General features: G+C 38.6%; 1 protein-coding gene across 2 annotated transcripts in view; it reads right to left on the reverse strand.

The window, feature by feature from the left end:
• Positions 1-13,300: 13,300 nt before the first annotated feature.
• The window catches only part of LOC139977402 (uncharacterized), a 51,442-nt gene continuing 49,757 nt past the window's right edge, over positions 13,301-14,985 (reverse strand). For both annotated transcript variants that reach the window (XM_071986703.1, XM_071986702.1), the window contains one exon: positions 13,301-14,929. The gene's annotated coding sequence lies outside the window, so the exon portion shown is untranslated. The remainder of the gene's footprint in view (positions 14,930-14,985) is intronic.

Raw genomic sequence — 14,985 nt, forward strand, 5'->3', positions numbered from 1 at the left:
ATTGAAGTGTTTACCTGCTTTTAGTACCTCATTGGTTCAAGAGGTCATATTAATTGTCGATAAGTGCACGTATTCGTTTAACAAAACACGATGCGGTATTGGTGCATGCGCAATGGATGGTCATACGACATATACGTCCATTTTATATGTATATCATGTATTCTTGTAAATCACTAGGCAACATGAACTGATAAATATAGATATAATAAAACGGCTGGAAATTTGAAGAGTTGTTTTCGACATGATTTGTTCCCAATATATATAAGAAACTTGAGCAGGGAATTTTGTTATGAAGTACAGACGCCGAGTGTGTTGTTGGACTTCGACAGCTTACGTCATAGAATCTTCATTTCCAATTCAACTCTCATACATTCTGTGTTATGAATATAACAAGTTCCTGGTATTTCCAAGAAAATTAACAACTTAAAAAGAAAAGGATAAAAAGTATAGATATCATTCTACACTTGACATAGGCCTATATTAAATTTTTTCTTCATTATTTTCGACTATATTCCTCTTCCTATTGTATTTTTTTGTGAAGTGGATCTCCATCGTTACATAATGCATTTTCCATTTACCATGGCAACATTTACACAGGTTGGTTTGAAATACAGTTACATGACGTCAGTGTTTACGCATTGTGCTGTCGAAATGGTGAAAAGTTATAAATAATGGCTTTAGTTAAAATGAAAACAAATATGAGCAAACATGCATAATGTATACATTAGACATCGAATAAAGCTTTTATTTTATTGTTCAATTCGTTGTGACAAATGCCACATTGGCAAGTACCACACTCTTACCACGAAATGTTGTGACTTACAACATATATATGGGCCTCGCTATAAGAGGTATTTAAAACTATAGTAGCATAACCCAGCAGGGTGAAGATAGGGGAGGCATAGGGTGCGTTTTTCTCTCTCATGGAGATGGTTGGATGACCAAAGCCAAATGAAATATCAAATCCGTTGTATAATAGGGTTTTTATTAAATTAAAATAGACGAACAGAATTAAACCTATAGATAAGTCTACTATTATGTGCTAACGTTTCATGTCCCATAATATTATCCGATATCAACTCAGATTACATCAGACTCAGTGATCACGTGATATTGATAATGCCATATTTCTCTAAAGCCATGCATGATACTCAATGTATTCTTCCAAAATCTTCCAACACTAACAACGGTCACTGAAATTAGTATACTGTAGCATATGTAAATCAGTAGAGTGAGTATATATATATAATCCTATACTCTTATACTAACGTAACTGTCTGTACACGTCCTATAGCACTGGTGTGTTTGTACTCTTATACTGGTACTCGCACTCGGCCGTACTAATTGTACTCGCCGGATACTGGTACTCGCGCGTACTGGTATACTCGGACATCTCCGGTGTAAACTATAAGTATACTCACTTAAGTATTTATTCAGGGTGTTGTTCCACAAAACCTACTGTAATTATTTCATGAACTTTTGATTTAATTATTTTTACATAGTGGTACTACATGTTATTTCAAGCTTTAAATCTCTTAACTGCTTTTTCATATCCTATTTATGAATATGTACTTTCATGAAAAATATTACTCATAAACACGCACTTAGAAGTTAGTATATTCGTAATCGTGTATACTTATATACCAAAGGAAATGTAATGCTATATATACTCCTATACTCATGCTGTTGTACACACAAATCAAATAAAAGGAGTTTACCCCTGTTCGACCTCGCAAGAGGTCCTGCGGTCCTTGTACACACATTTACTACAAGATCTGGCATCATTATATTATACACGTGGACGTAAACTAAGTTCTTAATAGGCCTATACACTATATTGTGTGTCTAGTATATACACGGTATAACTATAACATACATCATGTCTAAACACGGTGTGTTTGTATGTCTTCCCTGCTTCCAATTTACTAGTTTTAATATGGGGGAATTGTTTCGCCGAACAATACTAACTTATCATGTGAAACTGACTGTACACCATATGGGAAGTACCATGATATATTACTCCATATTTTTTTATTATCGGTGTGAAAAAACAAACTCGTCTAAAGGGTTTATTCCTTTTTGCAAGTTTCCGTTACGGAGGGTAGATTCCCGAATGAAACATGTTTATCGTACGTTTGCTTTGCCAAGAATAATAATCAAATACAAAATAGTTTCTATAGGCCAACTTACTGTACAGGATCCGTCTCGCAATGGGGAATATCCCTATTTCGTCAATGATTGCTCAACTATAATCTTTACCAGTGATGAAACAAATTCGATATTACATCATAGAGTGCGAATGCACACTTTACGGTTATTTATATTTCCATTATTGAATGATTCTAAAAATAGCACACACTCATTTGGGTGGAGGAAAATGTGAATATTAAAATAAGAACAAGTTAGCCAGGTTTGGCTTGAAAAGAAGAAAACTGCGCACATTCGAGAAAATTAAAGCCACGTGTTTCAATATTGCACATTAATGTTGCGACTGATAGCCTGCCGACGCGAGGCTGTATGTATACACATGTACATGATTGAACATTGCCAGTCGATGAAGGAAATGCGTGGAGCACTTCGTAGACAAAACGGGGGAGGGAGTAAGGGGTAGTGGAATTAGTGGGATAAGAGTGGTGGGAACACTTCTTTGCTGGGAGTATTCAGATGCGAAAAAGAGCTCCGATATGTAACATAACTTTCTAAGATTTCACTTTTCTGTTCGTATCTGACCACTGACCCTTCGTAGAATACTGAATTTGATGACTTATCTCAGTAATTGAAGCAATGCTTGGTCTTAAAGTCTGATTATGAGTTACCATTAATTGACTTTCTAGCAGATATTTATATATGATGATGGTCACCAAAATCAAGTTTGTTGATCCACGGTCTGTATCCCGGGGAAGCCATAAAAGTTGAAATATGCCTAAAACCTAGTCACCTCTTTATTTTAAATGGGGGGAGGGGGTGGGTGAAGGGGGGGTGGCGACGCAGGAGGTTTTATCTTTAAAATCAATCACTTTTTGTATTTATAAGCAAATGATAGACAGGAGCGTTGCATAAGGTATACTTGCTAGAATGATGCGATTATAAGACCATATAAGATATAGCAGTTAAATCCTCCTTATAGTTATGAACATAACTTTCTCAAATGGGACGGGATACACGTCCGAACCATAGTCTCCTTGTTGTCCTAGATGGCTGATCATGTCCTCCAGCACCTGTGTCCCACCACCCCCCCCCCCCCGCCCCCCCCCCGCTTCCCCATCCTGTAAACGCCATTGTCTTTGCATTGACCTTCACGCACACGCGAACAGATCTTTAGGACTTCACACTATACATCCCTTGTGATCCCCGATCAATGCAATATATTATTCTTTTTAACCTAGATCACGCTATCATAGTTCTTCGGATTACTATCCTAAACTGCTGGACCGCGACGTGAACTCTACAGGTTCACATCGCGGTCATCGGGTCATACTCCACCGTCCAGCAGTAATAATAAACCCGACAGAGATTTAATGAATTGATATAGAATTCAATGATGAAGATAGAAATTAGATATCTTCATTGACTTGTGTTCATTAAAACTTTACTTGTTTTAATATTCGTCCCTCAAAGTTAAAGGAAAAAGGTCGATGAAATAATATGTAGGCCTAAATACGACAAGTCGAAAATATTTCGCGCAACTGGTTAACGTGTTAAATATATCTCCGATTGTTATCTGACGTTCGTGTATACTTTTTGAAAACAGACCAAGGTAGTGGAACAGTATTAGTCATGTCAATTTTCGATAGTGCTTCTCAAATAATTCTTTTTAAACTCATAATAAAATGGTACGAAAATTTTGGGTTTTGATTAAAAAAATAATAAAACAAGACAAAAACAAACACAAACAAATAATTGGAAATTAGGGGAATCGACATACTGGCTGTAATAATATTCAAACATGAAGGTAAATAGGATATGTAATGTTTTTTTTTAGTAAGGCTATGATAAAAGACAAAGATGTTAACACACCATGAGCATACAGAAAGTTGTAAACTATTGCAGGGTTGCTTGATAGTAGACCGAGGAGAGGAAAGGGGTGTGGGACGGGTGTGGAAGGGGTAATGGTGTGGGAAGGGGAAGGGGTGACAGGGGAGTATACAAAATGTTGTAAAGTATACTGGATCATCATACTTGGCAGACGACCGGGTAGATTCGAGAGGCGACATGACTTCGATATCTTCTTCACTATGATAGCACGTGAAAAGGAGGAAGTGGAAGCCAGTTGAAGGGATTCACGGCGAAGAAGAAGAAAACAGCGAAAAATGGAAACCTTTTAACGTTGCCAAGAGACAATGAATCCTCTGCAGTCACGTAGCATATGCGGATTGATATTTCCAATAAACTAAGAAACTCTATAAGTTTTCAAATCCTTATAGGATTTGGATTTTGTTATGTAGTATATAAATGAAACCAAATTTGGATTTTGCCTTGTAGACGTGTGTACGACACACCCGTATATAATAGACTAATTAACAAATTACATCTCTGCATAGTTATTAGTTTTAATCTTTAAAGCCTCTTTTAAGCTAGGGACTTACGTCATATTTCAGTATATTGTGTATGATAATAAATCAAAGAGTTTGGCGATTCTATAAATACAATTAATTAATCACGTACTGTTAGTTGCGCCAGTTTAATTTGACTGAGCTTTGATGCGTTTCATCACCTTAAAGGGACTATCACCGTGAAGCAAAAAGAAATATTTCTTGATGGCATGAACAATTATTATACTTGATTACAAGAAACCATTGGGTCAGTCCTGTTCACTACGTCAACAGGGATAACACAAACGTCAATAATAGTGTTTTGAACATCACGCACACGTTATCTGAAGTCTTACAGTGTGTATAAGGATTTCCAATACTAAAACTACATAGCCTATAGGCCAGGGTTTCCCTAACTTTATCCCCCAACGAACCCCCTGTGGATGTCAGAGTTGTCCACGAACCCCAAACTTTTCGAGACAATATCTGAGTCATCATTATACTATAGAAGAGATGAACAAATATTTATTTGGAAACTTCCAGATCAGATCACGAATTTTATCACGCATCGATTGCTAATTCATTTATTTATCACATCATGCTCGGTACGGTACTACTATGGCAACATATATGCGTATGGAACGCGAAAAGAGTTTGTCGATATGTACGACTTTTGTACATTACTCATTTATATGATATTTCAGATTTTTATTTCAGATTTAAGTTCAACAAATAGGACTCTAGTTTTGACTTTGAGAAACGTCCCACGAACCCCCTGGGATGGACTCACGCACCCCCTGGGGTTGACGCACCCAAGTTAGTGAACCCCTGCTATAGCTCGATATCAGACTCACGTTCGTTTTCACTTGCTAATTTTATGAACTATTTTGTGTCTAACTCTAAATGGTGCAAACAGATGGTGATGACGAAACACAAAACTATGGATCACTACAAAAAAAAAACACTCATCTGCTATAATATTATGTCAAAGGTCGAATGAGATCAAATTTGCACATTTTATTCCGTAGAGTACTGAAACAAAATATGGATTCAAAATGCCAGTCTTTACAACATATATACATCCATCCACGGTCCAAAGGAACATCGTTCTTGAATCATGAAACATGTACAAATATGTTACATTGACTACCATCGTGAAGTATATAGGCTAAAGTATCAATTATGTTAACTATATAGAATACCATATTAATTTATTTCTTTCGTATAAATATAACTGAAGCCTTAATTCGTGTAATAAACCTCAATGAGCTTGAACACAAGCGGAGTTGGGGAAAGGGGAGAGGCCAGGGATACTAGGCTGGACATCATTGGCTGATAGCGACCCCCCCCCTCCCCAACCCAAATGTCACATAGAGCTTATCCATTCGCACACAACCGCCCTGTACCCATGTCCCCTTTGTAGCTACTATGAGAACACGTTTATCTACATATGTACTTAAAATGTTCCATAGCCAGCCTATTTCTCTCTTCCAACCATCAAACAGTTTATCCGTTAACTTTACGAATGCAGCTTTTGGACCGCGCCCACTTAGTCAATCCATGATCTATTCTAGTCCAACAACAACTCGCTGCACGATCATATACCAGCAGTAAATTCCGCAAAGCCCGTATATAATAGAAACTGCCTGATTATCAGCTTTTGCACACAATCTGTCGTAAAGTGACATGTCCTCTACATATATGCCGAGTACGCTTAATACTACAGGACAAAGAAAACAGGTTCCCTCCTCGAGCTGCAATTAAAAATCTTTCTCAATAATCCAGCAAAACCACAAAAAAAGAAAAAAAAGTACGACCACAGATGGAGCACAGAAAATCGTCTTAAAGTTGCCCTGCTTTTCACGACAAGTCTTGACAGGCAGGCAGACGTACTTCAAAAGCGCTGGGAAACTACAAGAGGCTTAAAAAATATCTCTAAGCCTATTTGGTCTCCTTATAAATGGAGAGAGATTCCTGTTCTTATTTCGATCTTATTGATAAATCCTGCGGGACGCTTCGGGTTGACCACTGAGAGCAGACTACTCGCCTCTCTTTATGATGCAGCTCATCCGCTATGTCTAAAGAAAAGATTTGTTTGCAGATGAGTTTATAATCAAAATAGAAATCAAAGATTGACATATATAATAAATAGCCAAAATGTAATAAAATAATGCCATATATTCGAAATGATTTAGAAATCACAACTACCGATTTAAAAAAAAAAAAATGATAGTAAATTCAATGTTTAATTGTATAAGGTAATGGTTTTATTGAATTTATCCAGCTTCTTAATAATGATATAGCCTGAAAATGTTGTCGCATTGTTCAGTTGGTTCAAAAGTCAACCATATTATATAGAAAGTACAAGTATAAAAAGTATTAAGTTGTGATATCGTATCGCTAAGTTTTTCTTTCACGCCTCATGCATATAGGTTTAACCTATGTATAAAGCACATGAATTATATAATAACATTATAAAATGTGTATACAATGTTTTAAATGACCCCCACCCACAATCTTGACTATAACTTGAATGTTAACAAAAACTCGTTGATAAAAAAAAATCGCTATATGTGCGTCAGAAAGTTTTGTACGCGCTCAGCATTTCTGCATTTCGGACTGAAGTTGGATGAAACCTTAAAATAGTATGAGCTTAAATGCTTACGTTATGCTTTAAATAAGCCATACAGGGGGTGGAACAACCTTGGATTAGAAAACCTACATACACTACTTCCGTTTTATTGTTGTTGGCATATTTCCGCAATAACTTGAAAATAGTATTAAAACAGTGTAGCTCACGACAATCATGTTATCATATTGCCCCCTGCAGAAATAATAGTTGCTTCTGATTTCCAACCCCCACCCCTCCCACCCACTCATACCCAACCCTGACCATCCTACAAAGCATGCTCGACACAAACTTTTTGTCAATTTGAAATAAGGGGTACGACTGTGTTTGTTTTCTTATAATAAACTCTCTTTTATTTTCCAGTAAAGTGATCAACAAATTTATTCAACAGTGTAAGGAGCCTAATTGAGCTTCACACACGAAATGAGTTCTTCTACAACAAACAAAACCCAAGACTACTTTGTGATTGAACCAGGAGTTCTGATAACCATTAGACCCCACTCAACCCGCAAAACTATGAAAATAGGATTTGGGGTTTGGGAAAGGCTTATCACCATTATTACCGGAGTTACTCTAAAGTTATCGTACTTTCTAGGAGATGTCAGGTACCGAAGCGTGAGGAACGCACGCTTGTCCGGACTGTTTAGCAGATGTTGAATGGGTTCTTATGAAAGAGTGACCAGGTTAGTCGATATTGTCTTCTGGTAAGGGTATAATGTTATTTTGACGTTAATTGGTTTTCTAGAGATACTTCGTTGACTTGTAATGAACAGTATTGTTACGCCGCAATCAGAAACCAACGAATTACAGAAACAAAGGGATGGAAGAGAGTCGGGAGGCAGGGGACTGATGGAAGGGGGTGGGAACGCAGATGGGGGGGTGGAAGGGATGGAAGGCTGGGGACTGATGGAAGTGGATGGGGAGGTAGGGGACTGATGGAAGGGGAGAGGTGGACGAGAGTGGGGAGGCAGATGGGGAGAGGAGGTGGAAGAGATGGGGAGGCAGGGGACGGATGGAAGAGGGTGGATGTCAGGGGAGAGGTGGAGGAGATGGGGAGACCGGGGAAATCTGAGAAGAAAACCTGAACGGTTGAATTTAAAACGAAGGAGTGCAACAATCGAGAAAGAGCGAGAGATGTTAACAATGAATAATAATAATATAACAATTGCAGAGCGGGTGGTGATGTGTTAGTGTCATGGAGTGAGAGTATAACCACCAAACTATGGCAAAAGCGAGAAAAAAAAAGACACAATGTTGTCAATAGGCTAATGAATCAGGAAATGCCCTTGAATTAACACTGTTGATTTTATCCAAAATCGAAACATGACATATTGATTGTCATATCCTCATTAAGCAGGGACAAACTATCAAGGGCGTAGGAACCGGGGGGGGGGTGGAGGGGCGGAAGTATCATTCCGCCCCCCCACTTCGCAAGTCAGAAAACCCCTTTTTCATTTCCAAATGAGAAAAAATCTCATTTGGAGCACCAAATTGCATCTAAGGCCAGGTGAAAATGCAAAATTATATACAAAATGGAGTGGGTGGGTTGAAGTGTGCTATATTGCATCAAATTGCATCTGAGGCCACCTGGAAATGCAAAAAAATTCCAAAGGGGAGGGGGACACCCCCTCCCCTTAGACCCCTCCCCTAGGCCGGCCATCAGTCTTCAGCCCCCCCACTCAAAAGTACCTTCCTACGCCACTGCAATCTATATCGATATGATAAGGAGTTAAACAAAACCATGCTCGTTGTATTATCTAATAATCAACACGAACTTGAGTGTTCGAAGCAATATTTCTTTAAATGGTAATGCACAACCCTTCGTATACATATAAAACTAAACACTTTACTTTATAGTTTCCTGTATTTTAGGCTGTTTTCGTGGACGTCACGTCCGCCCGTGTTGGCTTTAACCAGTGACGTCACTATTTCGAGGTAGATCGGCTGCAATGTACCAGACAACAAAAGCCGTGAACTGGTAGAGGTATGTACGGAAGAGTACAAACGCCACAACGCCCTTGAACGAACACTGTTAATTATGATCATGAAATATTGTTTAAGGGTTTTCTTTCTACACTGCTGGGTGGGAGAGTTGGGGCGGGGTGAAAGAGAGGAGGCGATGTTTGGGAGGGTCGTTCAAAGACCACCATGTAAAGAGTATACTCAACTGCCTTCTCCGTTGACACGAACAATGGAACATTCCAATACCATACAATGTTTGGCCACACAAAACGTCTTGAACGGATGTGGGATTTAACGACAGCTGGCAAATTTGTTTTGGTGTTTTGAATGTTAGTTCAAGGAAAACACTTGAAGCAGAACGGAATATACTACAAAGCTAGATGTCGTTTGGTCGCAGTCACTTAACCATTGCCACAAGTTACTTGAGGCAATATCATTCACCTCACTATAGGCCTGCCAGCTAGTCTTATTGTTCACATTCAACGACGATATAACCTGCTTAACGTGAACATCAAAAACAGTTCCTTTTTATGTATGCATATTCCGGTGAGCTAGGGGAAAGGATTGGGGGAGGGGGGCAGGACTATAAAGTATCAAAAATCCGACCGATAGTTACTCTAAAGCAGGGTTTCCCTAACTTTATTACTCCACGAATCCCCTGTGGATGTCAGAGTTGTCCACGAAATCCCAACTTTTGGAGACACTGAGTCATTATTATACTATAATAAGCATAACAGTGCTTCGTAAAAGATCAAGTTCATAGTGTAATATTGTACTGTCATACGTACACCAACTTCACCAAAGTCATGCGGCCTGTGTCTGTTTCATAATTCAGTTATTTATCACATGCACGGTATGGTACTACTATGGCAACATATGAACGCGAAAAGAGTTTGTCGATAGGTACGACTTTTGTACATTACTAAATTATATAAAGCAGATTTTAGTTTTGACTTTCAGAAACGTCTCACGAACCCCCCCCCCCCCCACCGTGGGATGGACTCACGCACCCCCTGGAGGTTCATGCACCCCAGTTAGGGAACCACTGCTCTACAGCAACATCTGCTAATTTCAGAGTAATATTCCATCAATGACGATATGATTTTGTTGTCAAGGTGTCGTATCTCACAGACATACAGCTGGACAGACTTACATAATTTGGAAAGTGTTTTGCAACCACCGCTTGATTGGTATCCTCATTGTTAGAAATTCATAGGAAACCATAGCACGTACGTGACACCAACCACACAAACAAGGTGAAATGATAAAACTTGTACACGGCCTGCTAACTCTACCGTACATTGCGGCTTCTAGGTCACAAGCAGGTCCTGGAATATCCTGTTTCCAGACACCTCACGCAAGGTTGAATCTCCGGTCACCTGTGTTACCATAGTAACGGACTAATTCACGCCACTACGTGCGTATGGCGATACTTTTGGCGTGAATACTGGTACTAGCATATCCGAACGGAATAACGTTTGAAAAGTTAAAACAAATGTGAGGTAGTGCTTTGGGGAAGGAATCGGGGGTTGGTAAGATGTAAGGGGCGAATGGGGGGGGGGGGGGGCTTAGCTTGAACCCAAACTGCTGTGGAATCTTAACAAATGACGATAGCTCCCAACTTTCCACTGTCACAGGGACGTAGCCAGGGGGGGGAGCAGGGGGAGCGACCGCTCCCCCCCTTTCAGTGTCGATTTTTTTTTTTAAAAGCTGTCGTTTTTTAGCATGGTATTTTGTCAGTACTCTTTTGATCTTGAATACTCGCCAGCTCCGTTAACTCGATTATAATCGTAGTAACATTCACGCCTACTGATTCAGCACTTACTTAGTTTGGCAGATGCAATTAGCTCAATTAAGCCTATAGCCTATTACAAGTCTACAGTTGGCCACTGCGTAATAAAATACATATTGCCTACCTAACCGCACTCTATGGAATGTCACGAACCGTATGCACAACAACGTCGACAACGTTCGTTCTCATCCTTTCTATGATTCGTCCTAAGTTGTTGCACGAACAGCATGTTATGAAGCTAAGCGAGCAATCGTACGTGATACGCACTTCCTATAATAATTATTACACTGCTAATACACTGCGATAACGATATTTGTTTTTAGGCCACTGCATATCTGGCTATATTACAAAATATGAAAGTTTATATTGTCCATCAGTTAAGTTCGTCAAATGTATTAAAGTCCAGACATTGGACAATAAACAAGAATCATCCTACTGGAAAAATTGTAAAAGAGCACTTTGTTTGTCTTTCTGATATATTATGTAAAAGAACATGTAAAAGAATTCAAACAGGATACAAAATCTGCTGATAATGATATCATATGATCAGGGGCGTAGCCAGTATGTAGCACTGTAGGCCCGGGCCTACATTTGTTTTGGCCAAGTTATCTTTTTTTTTTAAACACCCATAATTCAAATCCATAAGCTTGCTGGACGAGTTTAAGAGTCTATAGACAGGAAAAACTATTGAAATGAACGTAGCAAGAATATGGCTAAATTAGGTGACCTATTCTTCTGTCATCTAGGCTGTCATTTCTATCGCGTGCTGTTTCACTCAACACTCTATCCGCCGAAAAAGACTAGGATCCGATCTTGTCAGTTTTTTAACATGTAGTTAAGAACCCGTTTACGCAGATAATATGTCAGTTGAGAAAACAGTTGAGAAAATTGCATCAGATGGCAATCGTCGGATAGCTCTTGCCTTCTCTTATTAGGCTAAATTAAACATTTACTAGCTACAGTTGTATCAAAGACAATTACTGGCTATAGTTGTATCAAAGACATTTCTGGCCTATCTTTGTATCTACAAGTATCAGCAGTTGAAAAGTAAGACATACTCTGTACATGTACCTTGCTCATTTTAATACATTATGTAGTATTGAATTACGTACTATTTTCAATCGTTTGTTTTTTGGGTTTACAAGTGATATTGAATGAGGTGTCTCAAGTTAGCAAGAGGCCAGGGAACTAGAATGAACACTCGGGAAGAGCCGTTTCCGGCCATCTGGGGGGGTTTGTAAGACCAAAAATTTTCTTGAACAACTACAACTTTGTAAATCCATATCAATCGCAAAAAGTGCTCCCCCCTTTCAAATTCCTGGCTACGTCGCTGCACTGTCATATAGGGTAAATTGGTTCAGGGGATATTTTTTACATTCAGCCGAGGAAGAATAAGGCCACCCCTTTCAAACCTCACACAAACTCAGACCTGTCAACCTGTTTGACCCCAAAATGGGGAGAATGACATTTTTCAGGGCCAAAAAATAGGGAGAACAAGGGGAAAATAGGGAGGTTGGTAATTTTCAACTGAAATGATATAAATACTCCTAAATAAGTAAGTCTACTTATGCAATACTGTGAGAGAATCATCCAATCAGTGTTTCTTGTTGTAGTTTACAGCAGCTTGCTTCACTTTCTACAGGGTTTCTTTTATAGTAGGCTTCCATTTGAAACAGGGAACAGTGGACTCTGGGTACTGTGACTTCATGGCTAGTATGCTAGATAGAGTCCCATCAAGCTTGAGACTTGACCGACTGTCTTGTTCTTGCGAACTACACTGAATAGCCTTTCCTGTTCAGTGTTACTGTGGGGAATTACTAAGCATAGGACTAACTGTTGGCTATTTTCAGAAATGTCGCAAGTGATGATACATTAAAAACCGGGAGAAGAGAATATGAAACCGGGAGATTCAAGTAAAAACTGGGAGTCTCCCGGTAAAACAGGGAGAGTTGACAGGTCTGCAAACTCTCAACAATATTCATTTGTGCCCACAACCTTGTGTTTAGAGCTGATTTTTATAGACTGAATTAAATATGTGTCAGAATGCACCATTTCATGCTAAATTTCCATTTTGGGGTTGGGAGGACGACCTCAGACCCCCCCCCCCCATACATGGCCATCATCTTCAAAGAACCAAAGGGACATGCCTTACCTTGATGAAATTCTTCACTCGCCTCTAGCATTTCCATAAAAGTTCAACCCCTAACTAAAACAGTCAGGATGTGGGGGAGGGGGGTTTCTGGATTTGCCCCCCCCACCTATGTAAACCTGTGTGCCCCCACTGGCAATTGCAGAGAACTGACAATTGGCCAATCTAACAAAGTAAGTTACTGTTTAGAAAATCTTCAGAAGACAAAAAGAAGACAAAATATGACATTTTAGCTATTTACTTAAAACAGTTTATATCTGAAACAATAAATTATATAGATTATATGTAGAAAATATAAGAAAAAAAAGAGTTGAAAATAAGGTTAATGCTATATTACACCATTAATATACACTAACCTTAAAAATGTTATCATTCCTGGAACTTGGCAGAAAACAAAACAAAACACAAACAGGAAATAGCTGGCAAACACATTCTTTCCTTACAAATGTCAATTCTTTGTTTTCTTTCACAACATGAAACATGATACCAACATTCACATTTATGTGATCAACATGTGAAGTATTGCGTATTAAAAGACTTAAGCTTTTCTATCTTTTCCCATCCACAAACCGCTGGGAACAAGAAAGTAAAGTTTTCCTAGAGCCTGATGCAAGTAACACGCTCAGATTTGGTCTGACAGCCATTATAGCTGATACAAGTCAGTAAAATGTTGACAGACAATACCCCAACTGTTCAGTGGATCCCTGTGGATCCCTGTGGAACCTTTTGTCTTTTACAGAACCTCCGAACTTACCACAGGACCCCCTGACCCCAGGTTGAGAAGGATGGTACAAAGATTAACATGTGCATGATTATTTTTCCCTATTGTGATGGGAATAAACTATTAAAGTATTAAACAAAAACAATTTTTTTTTACCAGGCCTCCTAAACCTACTTCAGGGATCAGGATTTAAATAGAAACTGATCTTTTTCAAATTTCACCTATTAGCATGATATATAAAATTAATTTGTTTTTTATTCTTGAATCAACTTAGTACTGACTGGCTCTGTAATTTGAAAATATCATCTTCCCTTTCACTCTCAATATCCCTAGGAAAATATTCTTGATAAAATATGTATAGGTAAAAGGCATTTTCTTGTTCATGGAAAATGCCCTGAAATTTATGCCTAACTGTTTTAATAAAGGCGGTTGACTTGACCTGTAAAATATAACAATGTTCATACAGTTTTAGTAAACAACTGTATTACCTGGATTTAGTTCATATCGAAACAACCTCTGGGCAAGACAAGAAAATCCCTGTTAACTGTAACTTTTGCAATCTGATCTAGACAGATCTTACATCAAACGATGGGGTGCGAAAAGTTTTCGTTGGCCGCAGGATTTTTCCAGGCAACGGAAAAATCATTACTTTCAGATCTTCCTGATGGAGATCCAATGTTAAGATATATTTTGTTATTGTCAAGTCCATAGATCAAGCTTTAATCTTTCATGCATTCTGAGTGTTGATTAAGGGGGTGGGGGGGGAAGGGGGTCTGGTGGGGGTAGGAGGTTGGGTGAGGCTCAGTCCTCATGGAACATTCTGGGTCATGGACCTACAAGATAGCAGACCGTTGATCTAGTTGAAATAAATTCATGGGTTTTGATAACAGTGCGAGTTTGCGTAACTTAGACATTTGTACAATTATTTTCCATGATTTCCATAAAAAAAACAAAAAAAACATGCTTTGATAAAATGCACCTTATTGACAACCAAGCACCAGTTAAACTTACGATATTAGTCTGTGATATGTGGTATAAAAAGAAAACGAATGATTTGCATTCAAAGTTGGAGAAGCATATATCCCATGATTAATGCCCTTATTTTCTCTCCGATGAAAGTACAGCCTCTCAAACAGAAACATGTCTGTGGAAAGAGAAACAAGAAGGATAAAAAACAAGGGTGCAAAACAGTGAGTAAAA

Source organism: Apostichopus japonicus, chromosome 12 (assembly GCF_037975245.1).
Source record: "Apostichopus japonicus isolate 1M-3 chromosome 12, ASM3797524v1, whole genome shotgun sequence".
Lineage (NCBI taxonomy): Eukaryota > Metazoa > Echinodermata > Holothuroidea > Aspidochirotida > Stichopodidae > Apostichopus > Apostichopus japonicus.